This window comes from Malus sylvestris, chromosome 11 (assembly GCF_916048215.2).
Source record: "Malus sylvestris chromosome 11, drMalSylv7.2, whole genome shotgun sequence".
NCBI lineage: Eukaryota > Viridiplantae > Streptophyta > Magnoliopsida > Rosales > Rosaceae > Malus > Malus sylvestris.
This window is the reverse complement of record NC_062270.1, coordinates 31,127,309-31,138,125: the sequence shown is the minus strand read 5'-3', so window position 1 is coordinate 31,138,125 and position 10,817 is coordinate 31,127,309.

Below are 10,817 nucleotides of genomic sequence, written 5' to 3'. Positions count from 1 at the left end.
TCTATATTTTATCGATCGACGGCCTTTGTCCTCATTAGACTCAGGGATGGCATGATCAAGGAAGGTGACTAAAGCTTCGCTTCAAGTCATGCTTAGCCTTCCCTGTCCATGGTTTGCTCTGCCTTCCTTTGTCCTTTTGACCTCAGCCGTGTGTTGCTTAGGTCGTATCTTGTACTTTTAGAGCTTTGTCTCCTTTTGCAATGAATATCTTTGACCCAAAAAAAAAAAAAAGACCTTAGACCTTTGTATGTCTGACTACATGGTCATCTAGGAAAGAGGAGTCTGGTAGAGATGGCAACGGGGTTGATTTGAAGACTGAATACCATATCCATCAAATTAACCAAATTCATAACTGCAAATTACCTATCGAGGATTATCTATAATCATACCCACCAGATAACTGATTCCTCATCGGTTAATGGTTATATGCATTTTTGTCAATAAAAAAATTATTATTCAACTTATACGATATAATTTAATAGATACTAATTCTGTTATAAAAAACCCACATCCAAACCATAAAAAACAGAACAATACTTTCTTGAAATGTCCATGATAAACCAAATATGATTAGCAAATTAAGGCAAATTGGTTCGACAAAAAAAAAAAGATGTCAAAAGCAAATAAAAAAATCACTACGGGAGAAAGACGAAATTATCAGATGACTTCAATATTGTGGACATACATATACATACATACATACATACATACATACATACATACATACATACATACATACATATATATATATATATACACACATATATATTATTAGGTGCAGATTTGGGACGGATACGGATTAGAGACCTTTATAACCATATCCGAAACTGTAACCGGATCATATTCATGGTTTTTCCCATAATCGTCGAAAAATACTTGAATTTTCATCCGAAATCCACGCCATTCGGACAATTATTCACCACTATCGGGTTTAACGGGTTGAATAACCATCTTAGAGCCTGGGCTATACATTTGACTCAATGTTGAAGGAGAATTACTAGATTTTAAGGGATGCAGTTGAAGGTGTGAGGGATGAATGATTCAGTCGAAGTGAGAAAGGATGAGAAAAAAGCCCCAATTTCCAACCAATAAACTCAATATCAGAGATGTAAAAATTTGAATAGTGGCCACAAGGCCATGTATAAGAGACAATACTCCATCTACACCACCCATCAGGAGTAGGTTACATGTTGCTTCATCGTTCCCATACAGAAATTAGGGTCATCGCAAATGTGGGGAAGAAGAAGAGGTGAAGAGAGGAGATGAGATGTAATTAAGGGGCTTAAGCATATTTGCCATTGAACCAAGAAAGAGCTGGAGGCCGATGACTGAAAGGAGCTTTATTTCATTTTTCTTGGGGAGTTTTTTCTTTTTCGAATCAATAAGCCTAACTCAGAGGTGTAAACTTTGGATAATTGCCACAAAGCCATGTGTAAGGGACAAAGCTGGATCTACACCACCCCTTAGGAGAGGGTTGCAGGTTGCTTCATCCTTTCCATACCAGAATTAGGGTCACTGCACATGTGGGGAAGAATGAGAAGTAAGTTGCCATCGACCAAAGCAAGAGATGGAAGCCAACGACTGAAATGAGCTAAGATTGGGGAGTTTTTACTTTCACGCGATAGAGAGAAAATGAGCCAAGTTGCAGTAATTGGTATAGTCGAGGAAACTTAATATATAGTGGAAATGAAAACAACAGTGGCGTGAACATAGTCCAACTTCAAGTGAAGCACAACATATCCCATGTTGTGTGATTGTACCATCTCATTTTAGTTGGTCCAACTATTAATATCAATAATATATCACATAAGTCAAAGTCCAATCTCATTCTAATTCCAATATCATCCCATTTTATTGGAAGAAGCAGGAAGCAGCTAAGGCTTGGAGGTCCAACTGCAGCATATCAATCAAGTCATATCTTTTGTTCAATATGGAACTCTCGGCTAAGGCTAGGGTTTTATTCAAGATATTGTTTCTAGCTTGCTTTAGCCTAGAATTAAGGGATTATGTTTCCTTGATTATTGTAAATAGTTGGTAACCCTTTTTAGGAGTGATTTAAGGACTGATTGGGTGTTACTTTCCAGCTTACTTTCTAGCTGCTCCCTTTCCCTTTTTGTCCCTTTCTTATATTTATGCTTCAACCTTGTAAATGATACACATGAAATATACATCCAAAATTCAGCATGGTATTAGAGCAGGAATTCTAAAATCCTAACTCTGATTTTTTTTTCCGTTGCATTTTTTTTTTCTTCACACTACGATGGTGGAAGACAATTCCTCTGAAGCTGAAAGTTAATCCAAACCAACGTCTCAATTCTGTCTTGTTGAATGAATTCAACTATCTTCCATGGGCTAGAGCCATATCTCTTGCACTGGGAGGAAGATCTAAGCTTGGATATGTCAATGTGCTATACAGGCGCCTGCAGCCACGTCTCCTACATTTGAGTCATGGCTGTGTAAAGATCAACTGGTTATGTCCTGGTTACTTAATTCTATGGAGCGTAGAATTGCTGAAATTTTCAGTTATTCAGAGTCATCCATGCGTCTATGGGATCAAGTCAAGGAAATGTATGGGAATCAAAACAACGCTGCTCGTGTTTTTCAGCTTAAGAAAGACATTGCAAATCTGCAACAAGAAGGCAAGTCATTGTTCAACACCTTGGCAACTTGACGAGTATGTGGAACGAACTTGATGTTTATCAACCTCATACCATTGATGCTACTGTCCTTGAAACACCCCAACCCCATTTTTATTTAAAAATTGTTTTAAAGCCTTAATTGGTGAGTCCGTGGGGCCCACCTTATTTTATTTTTTTTATGTTTTCCAGTCTCTCTGTTGGAAATGTGCCCTAAAACCAATCATATGATGATACTTTATGGACATTTCACAAAGTTAAACTAATGTAGTTTAAATATAAAGGGCAAAGATTATTGTTTGAGCCGTCTCATATAAATGTTATATGCTTAAGCGATAAGTCCAAGGAATATGTGATTGGGAGAATGCAATATAAAGAAGTTAGATTCATGAGACCATTCTTTCGTAGACACATCCTAAACGTTCCTGATCATAGGATTGCCAATTGGGCATTGACAGTCCGTTAAGATCAGTACATGCTGTGTCTTCTCTCAGGGAGAGTGACTAGTCTCGAGTCATTGGTGTATGTGACATTAAGACAAGTACGTAGGTGCTCAATAGAAAATGAGTTCACTGAACACGATCAATGAAGAGTTCTCATATTCATGTCACATGAGAACTCATGGTTGGGATAATGCAAAGTAGTCCTTTAACCTGAGGCATCACAGTTGTCTTGTGGTTAAGTCCTTGATCTTTGATTATGTCAAAGTCACCCCATCCGCGGGTGTCCACGACATCGTTGGGGTTAAGCCACTTAGCCATGGAGGCAATTGAATGCGCAACAAGGGATCTCTAACCTTCAAACCGTTTGGGGGAGAATACTCTATGATATGATTGAAAATCTCTGATCAGAGTATGAATGAGATTTAGGAAGGCGTTCCAAATCACATTCAAGGTAATCATATAAGTAAACAAATCACATTGGATAGTAGACATGAATAAACTATCAAACCAAATAATGTGGTCAAGAGTATTGTATTAGAGAAAGACCGTATTGCATTGTAATCCTAAACTGAATAGGTTATCCACCTCTTCTGATTAGCTTGGGTAACCATGATATGCTGCTAGGTGTCACTCATGGTTTGTGGAAGCCCTAAACGTGTATAATCACTAAAGGGAGAATTGAAAGTAAGTTTCAATTCACAATCGGTTTGAAAGAGTTCTAATCGCCCACTGCCTCGCTAAAAGGAACCTAATGGATCGTACACCGTGTAAGGTAAAGATTGAAGAAACAACGGAGATGAGTAAGAATAATTAAATGGTTTAATTATTTATGGCAAGGATTAATTAATATGTTAATTAATCAAACGAATAAGTTCGTTAAAAGACCACGGGTTAGTTTTGGGCCTCAATGCCCAATGGGCTTCGAACGTCAAGCCCATTGACTTAAGTTGTATGACAACTTAATTCACAAAGGCCCAAAAGCCCAATAAAACCCTTGTGGCCGGCCATGTTAGAAGAATGGCTTTTTGGTTCTTTAGGTCACTTATTTGAGGGGACTATATAAAGGACTTTATAGCCTAAATTCATTAAGGGGTTTTTTTTTTGAGAAAAGATGAGAACACAAAGCTCTCTTTTCTCTCTAAAGAGGCCGGCCACCCTAGAGGAAATTAACTAGCAATCTTGCTTCCTCTAGGTCACTCATTTCTTCATCAATCCATCCTTGGTGTGGAAACTTAGAGGTTCTCAATTTTGGGAACTTGGAGAATCTATTCTTCCATCCAAATCCATGGATCTAAGAAGCAAGGAATGAAGGCCCTTTCCTTGGGTGATTAGCCTTTGCTTATGCAAAGAGGAATCTACAAAGGTATAAATTTCTCAACTCACTTTGATTTGAGTTGAGTCTTGGTTCACCAATCTACTAGGCTTTGAATTTCATGGGTAATATTTTGTTTTTTAGTGCATGCTAGCATGATTCCGCCTTTAATTGTTAATTGCATGCTTATAGGTGTTGCTCAAATGAACATGTTTTCACAAAATCATCCTTCACTCTCTCTCTCCTCTCTCAGTTCTCTCTCTTCCTCTCACCCGAGCTCTCTCTCCCTCGTCTATCTCCTTCCCGTCCTCCCATGAGCACATACCCATCACCACACCACCCTCTCCGACGTCAACGGCGTCATCATCATCATCATCATCAATTCGTTCTCCCTCTCTCAGTTGCTGAGAGGACAGCAAAACCTGTACACGATGCTCCGACGCAGACCGCCCCTTTCAAGGCCATTTCCAGCTAAACCACGGTGATTTGGCCAGCGTGTAAGGTATCAATCTCTTTGTCTCCCTGAGTACTACAACTTTCCTTTTTATTTCACTCAATTTCGTTGAGTATTGAAGAAGTTATACTCATTTGAATCTTATCCAGTTTCTGGCGAGTCTGACAGCTTTCAAGGCGTTTTCCGGCCAAAACACGGTGAGTTAGATGTCGTGTGAGGTACCATTCTCTTTGTCTCTTCAAGGGATACAACTTTCGTTCTTGTTTCACTTGATTTCGTTAAGTATTGACAAAGTTATGGCCGTTTAAAATGGGTGTGGATTTCCGGCCAAATTTTCGGTTTTCTCTCCCATTAGGTCCGGCGACCCACCAAACCCAAGGCCTTTGGGCCTTCCCTGCCGAACCCAACCCCTTTTGGTTGTGAGGCCTTTGGGCCCGTGTGTGTGTGTGTTTTGGGCTGGGTGTGTGTGTGTGGGTTGTGTGGTGTTTGTGTGGTGTGTGCGTGTGTTGTATGTGCAGGTGTGTGTGTGTATGTTGTATGTGCAGGTGTGTGTTTGTGTACTGTGTATGTGGGCTGCGTGTGTGTGTGTTTGTGGTGTAGTGCATGTGTATGTTTGTGCTGTGTGGGTGTGTGTTGGTTGTATAGGTTTGGGCTTAAGCCCAAAACCACTCCTTTTAAACCTAACCCTTTTAAACCAAAAACCTTAGGACCCTAAACCCAAAACCCAATAGATCCTAACCTTATTTCAACCTAAACCTAAACCCTAATCCGGATTTCAAGCCTAAAACCCGTTAGACCTAATTTGACCGTTGACCCCGGTCAACGTTGACTTTAGGGTTGACTTTTCGGGTTTTCGTCTGGGACCCTTCTTAGGGTAATTCGACGTTCTGAATCTGTTTCCAATGTCCGTTTTCCCAAATTAAATTGCTATTATATAGTTTTATTAATTGAGCCCTTCATGTGCTTAGGGGCAATTATTGTGACGTTTTCGTCTTCGCTAGTGGCGCAGTTTTTGGCGGCTAAGTACTGTGAGTGGACCCCTTCTAAAATTTCATGATTTTATACTTTAATTGCATAAATGATTAGCATGCCTACGAATTTATGATTCGATTTATGTTAAGCTTGTTTACTGAATATATTGATTTTCGTCTTGTGTTTTTGGTGAGGAATTCATTGTTAGCCTATATTGAGCTATATTTTAATATGTCGTATTTTCTATAAAAACCATGATTTGGTAGACTATCTGATGGATGACGATAGGATGCTAGAACGTGTTTTAGAAACCCCTATTTATAGTATAGACGATGGATGACTTTATACTATGAATTGGTTATTTATGAGAGGCATAACTATTTGTGCGTACCTAGAGGACACTATGCTGCCTGGGGCGAGGATCTGGTGTTGGCATTTAGGTTGGGAAAAATAATCCCTAGCTACGGGTTGAGGGACATGGAGCAGGTATTGGGACAAGAGTTGGTAATATCTGGCTACGAGCGCAGAGACCACGGAGCAGGCATTAGGCCGGGAGTTATATTTATTAGGTGATCTTTCTAGCAGCACACCACGTTTACGAGACGATCTATTATACGTTTACTGTTTTGATTTCCGCGATGTTGTTTCACGATATGACTTTTGAGATATTTTTGGCATGCTAGGATTTTGATTAAATCCATCACTTATTATGCTAGTAGTTTTCATTATATATAAACTGTGGGGGTTAGTACATTGATAACTGTTTTATTATTATTGTATATATGAACTTGGTCCACTCACCTTTGTTTTGCACTCCCATTCAAGACTTAGGATCAAGACACTTAATCCCGGCGTCAAGACACTTCCGCAGCAGCATCTTTGAATCCTCTTAATGTATGACCCACTTCTTTATTCATTCAATTTTATCTTAATTCTTTTTAGTGATTAAGTTTAGTTGTATGCTCTGAGCACTTTCCTAAATTATTATTTCATTGTATTTTAAATTCATAACCCTTATTTATTTCTTATTCTTAGCTTTTGTATCAATTAATGGCTTTCGTCACCCTCGGGTGTCGGCCAGCACGTGCCCATCTTGCTATTCGAGGAATATCGGGATCGGGGCGTGTCAGTCCTAATAAAGAGAGTTGAGGAGGATAAGATCTTTCAACTTTTGGCAAGCTTAGGCCCATAGTTTGAAGATCTTAGAAGTCATGTACTTATGAATTCCGAGCTGCCATCTTTCAAAGGTGTATGTGCTATCATTCAAAGAGAATAAGTAAGGAAGAAAGTGATGATCTTGGAGACCAAGTCAAATATGCCTGAAACTAGGGCTTATGTTTCTAATCATAGTCGCACTGAATGAAGGCCTTATAAAGGTAAAAGGTCTGACTTGAAATGCAACTATTGTGATGTTGCTAGGCACACTCGAGATAGATGCTGGATTCTTCATCCAGAGCTGAAGCCAAACTCATTAAAGGATAACAAGGGCCCCTAGAAAAGCTTGAATCATTCATCTCACCGAGCCAACCATGCAGTTGGTTCTTCAACTGAGGGAATGATAAACTTTACAACAAATCCCGCCGTATTGATCAACGAGTTTGCAGCCTATCTTCACAAGAAACAGTTGCACAATGACTGTTTGGAAACCTCTATGTCTGAAAGCAAAAATCACACTGCTTTATTAGGTAAGTTTGCTGGATTTCTTGCAGAGACTGACTATGTTCCATAAAGTGATATTCCAGGTATCTTAAGTTCCTTCTCAACTGCTCTTAATGCTAGTTGTGTGCATGATTATTGGATTATAGATTCAAGAGCTACAGATCATATGACAAATCAACTCACCAAATTGCATGATTTTAAAATAATGTCCATTCCATCTCAAGTGTCAGTAGCTAATGGGAAAGAAGCCTCATTTGTAGGAAAAGGAAAAATCAATCTTCTTTCAGATCACCTAGAGTTAGTAGCACTTTATGTTCCTTCATTTCCTTGTCAACTGTTATCCGTTGGAACCCTCACAAAATCTTTAAATTGCCTAGCCATTTTCTCCCCTCACAATGTTGTTTTTTAGGATATCATCACCAAGAAGACGATTGGTGAAGGTTTCCTTTTAAATGGACTTTATTACCTAGCCAAAGATTTCAAGACTTCCAAGGTTTTTCAAGCTAGCTCCAGCATACCACAAGACCAACATCTTTGGCACCAACGGTTGGCTCACCCCTCTGAAAAAGTGATGTCTTTTTTGTTTCCAAACCTGTGTAAGGACAAGATTCAATGTGATGTTTGTCACTTGTCGAAATTTGTCAGATTACCCTTTGATTCATCCTTGTCTAGGGCTAGTAATCCTTTTGAAATCATTCATTCAGATATTTGGGGACCAGTTATCGAGTCCTTTGATGGATATAGGTATTTTGTAACCTTTGTGGCTGATTTTACAAGGATCACTTGGTTGTACCTTTTAAAGTTTAAAAGTGAATTTGCAAGTGTGTTTCAAGATTTCCATAAACTTGTTAGCACTCAATTCTCATCCAATATTCACATATTAAGATCCGATAATGGCACTGAATATATGTCTAATAATATGTCACAATATCTGAGCAACCATGGCATTCTTCACCAAACAAGTTGTGTTGGGACTCCCCAACAAAACGGGGTTGCCGAGAGAAAAAATCGAGACCTTCTTGAGAAGACAAGAGCTCTCATGATTCATATGCATGTACCTAAGAAGTTTTGGTCACAAGGGGTACTATTACAACTACATACCTCATCAACTGACTCCCCAGTAAAGTGCTAGGTTCCAAATCTCCTTATGAAGTGTTGAAGGAGAGAAAGATTGATCGATCTCACTTAAAGGTCTTTGGGTGTATATGCTTTGTTCACACTCAACCTACTCATCGTGACAAACTTGATCCTTGGGCTAATAAGTGCGTGTTCATGGGTTATTCATCTACACAAAAAAAGTTATAAGTGTTATAATCCAGTCACTAAGAAGCTTGTAGTGTCTAGAGATGTTAGATTCGATGAGTCAACTCCCTACTTTACACATAAATTGGTTGATACAAATCAAGGGGAGTCTCTGCATGATTTCTTTCCATTACCTAACATTCTTTCTTATCAAGAAAAAGAAGCAGGGAATGACATTCCAAGCTTACATATAGAGTCCTTATCTCAAGTCTCCGAGCCACTACCTCCACCACAAGTTTCAACTCGGAGAAATCCCACAAGAGATCTCCATCATCTATCTAGGCTTGTTGATTATGTTACCTATACTACAAGATATCCCCTTGCAGATTTTGTCACTTACAAAAAATGTTCATCCTCTCATGCTATTTTTCTCAATGCCCTAGATGGTACTCATGATCCACAAAGCTTTCAAGAAGCAAATGAACATGATATTTGGAAAACTGCTATGAAAAATGAACTTCAAGCGCTCCATGACAATGGAACCTAGAGTGTTATTAAGCTTCCTCAAGGAAAAAAGGCAGTGGGTATTCGTTGGGTATATAAAACAAAGTTCAACTCTGATGGAACTATTAAGAGACACGAAGCTCGCTTGGTGGCTCATGGTTTTACTCAGACATATGGAGTGGATTATAAAGAGACTTTTGCTCCAGTTGCCAAGATGAACACAGTGAGAGTATTGTTATCCGTTGCAGTTAATCAATCTTGGCCTTTATATCAAATGGATGTGAAGAATGCATTTTTGCATGGTGAGCTAGAAGAGGAAGTGTACATGAAGTTGCCCCCAGGTCACCCTCAATTCCATGATCCTGACATGGTGTGCAAACTTCATAAATCTATCTATGGTTTAAAGCAATCTCCATGAGCATGGTATTCAAAACTTAGCTCAGTACTTGAAGAAGTTGGCTTTCACAGAAGCAATGATGATTCCTTACTTTTTGTTCGAATTGGTTCAGTAGGCAAATTGGTTGTTTTGATTTATGTTGATGACCTCATAGTGACAAGTGATAATATTGAGGAAATTAATTCTCTCAAGCATGCCCTCCGAGTCCGGGTTGCTCTCAAAGATTTGGGAACTCTCAAGTATTTTCTTGGCATTGAAATGGCCACATCTCAAAAAGGACTCTTTCTAAATCAAAGGAAGTACGTTCCTTGACCTTCTAAAAGATGTTGATATGGTGGATTATAAGCCTGCTTGGACTCCCTTTGACAGTAAACTCCAGCTCGACATGCAAAGTGAGGCTCCCACCAATCTCACTGACTATCAAAAGTTAGTTGGGAAGTTGATTTACCTCACAATTACACGTCCTGACATTTCTTATGCCGTGAGCATTGCCAGTCAGTTTGGTTGAGGTATATTGATGAAAAGGAATGGTAACACTACCATCATGGGGTACAAAGACGCTAATTGGGCTGGTAACTCTCTTGATCGTAAGTCAACCACTGGATTTTGCACATTTGTGGGTGGAAATTTGGTTAGATGGAGAAGCAAAAAACAAAGCGTCATAGATCGATCAAGTGCTAAGGCTGAATATCGAGCAATGGCATCCACTGCTTGTGAGCTCATTTGGCTAAAAGGTCTTCTCTCATATTTAGGGTTTCCATGCAATCAGCCTATGTCCTTGTTTTGTGACAATCAAGCTGCTATGCACATTGCTTCCAATCCAGTTTTTCACGAGAGGACTAAACATATCAAGGTTGATTGTCATTACATTCGAGCACAAGTTCAATCGAAGGTTATTAACACTCATTACACACACAGCCATGATCAGTTGGCTGATATTTTTACGAAATACCTCCCTACTACTCAATTTCAGCGTTTATTGTTCAAGCTTGGCTCAACGAACCCCTTTGATCCAGCTTGAGGGGGAGTATTGGAAGAAGCAGGAAGCAGCTAAGGCTTGGAGGTCCAACTGTAGTAAATCAATCAAGTCATATCTTTTGTTCAATATGGAACTCTTAGCTAAGGCTAGGGTTTTATTCAAGATATTGTTTCTAGCTTGCGTTAGCCTAGAATTAAGGGACTGTGTTTCCTTGATCAT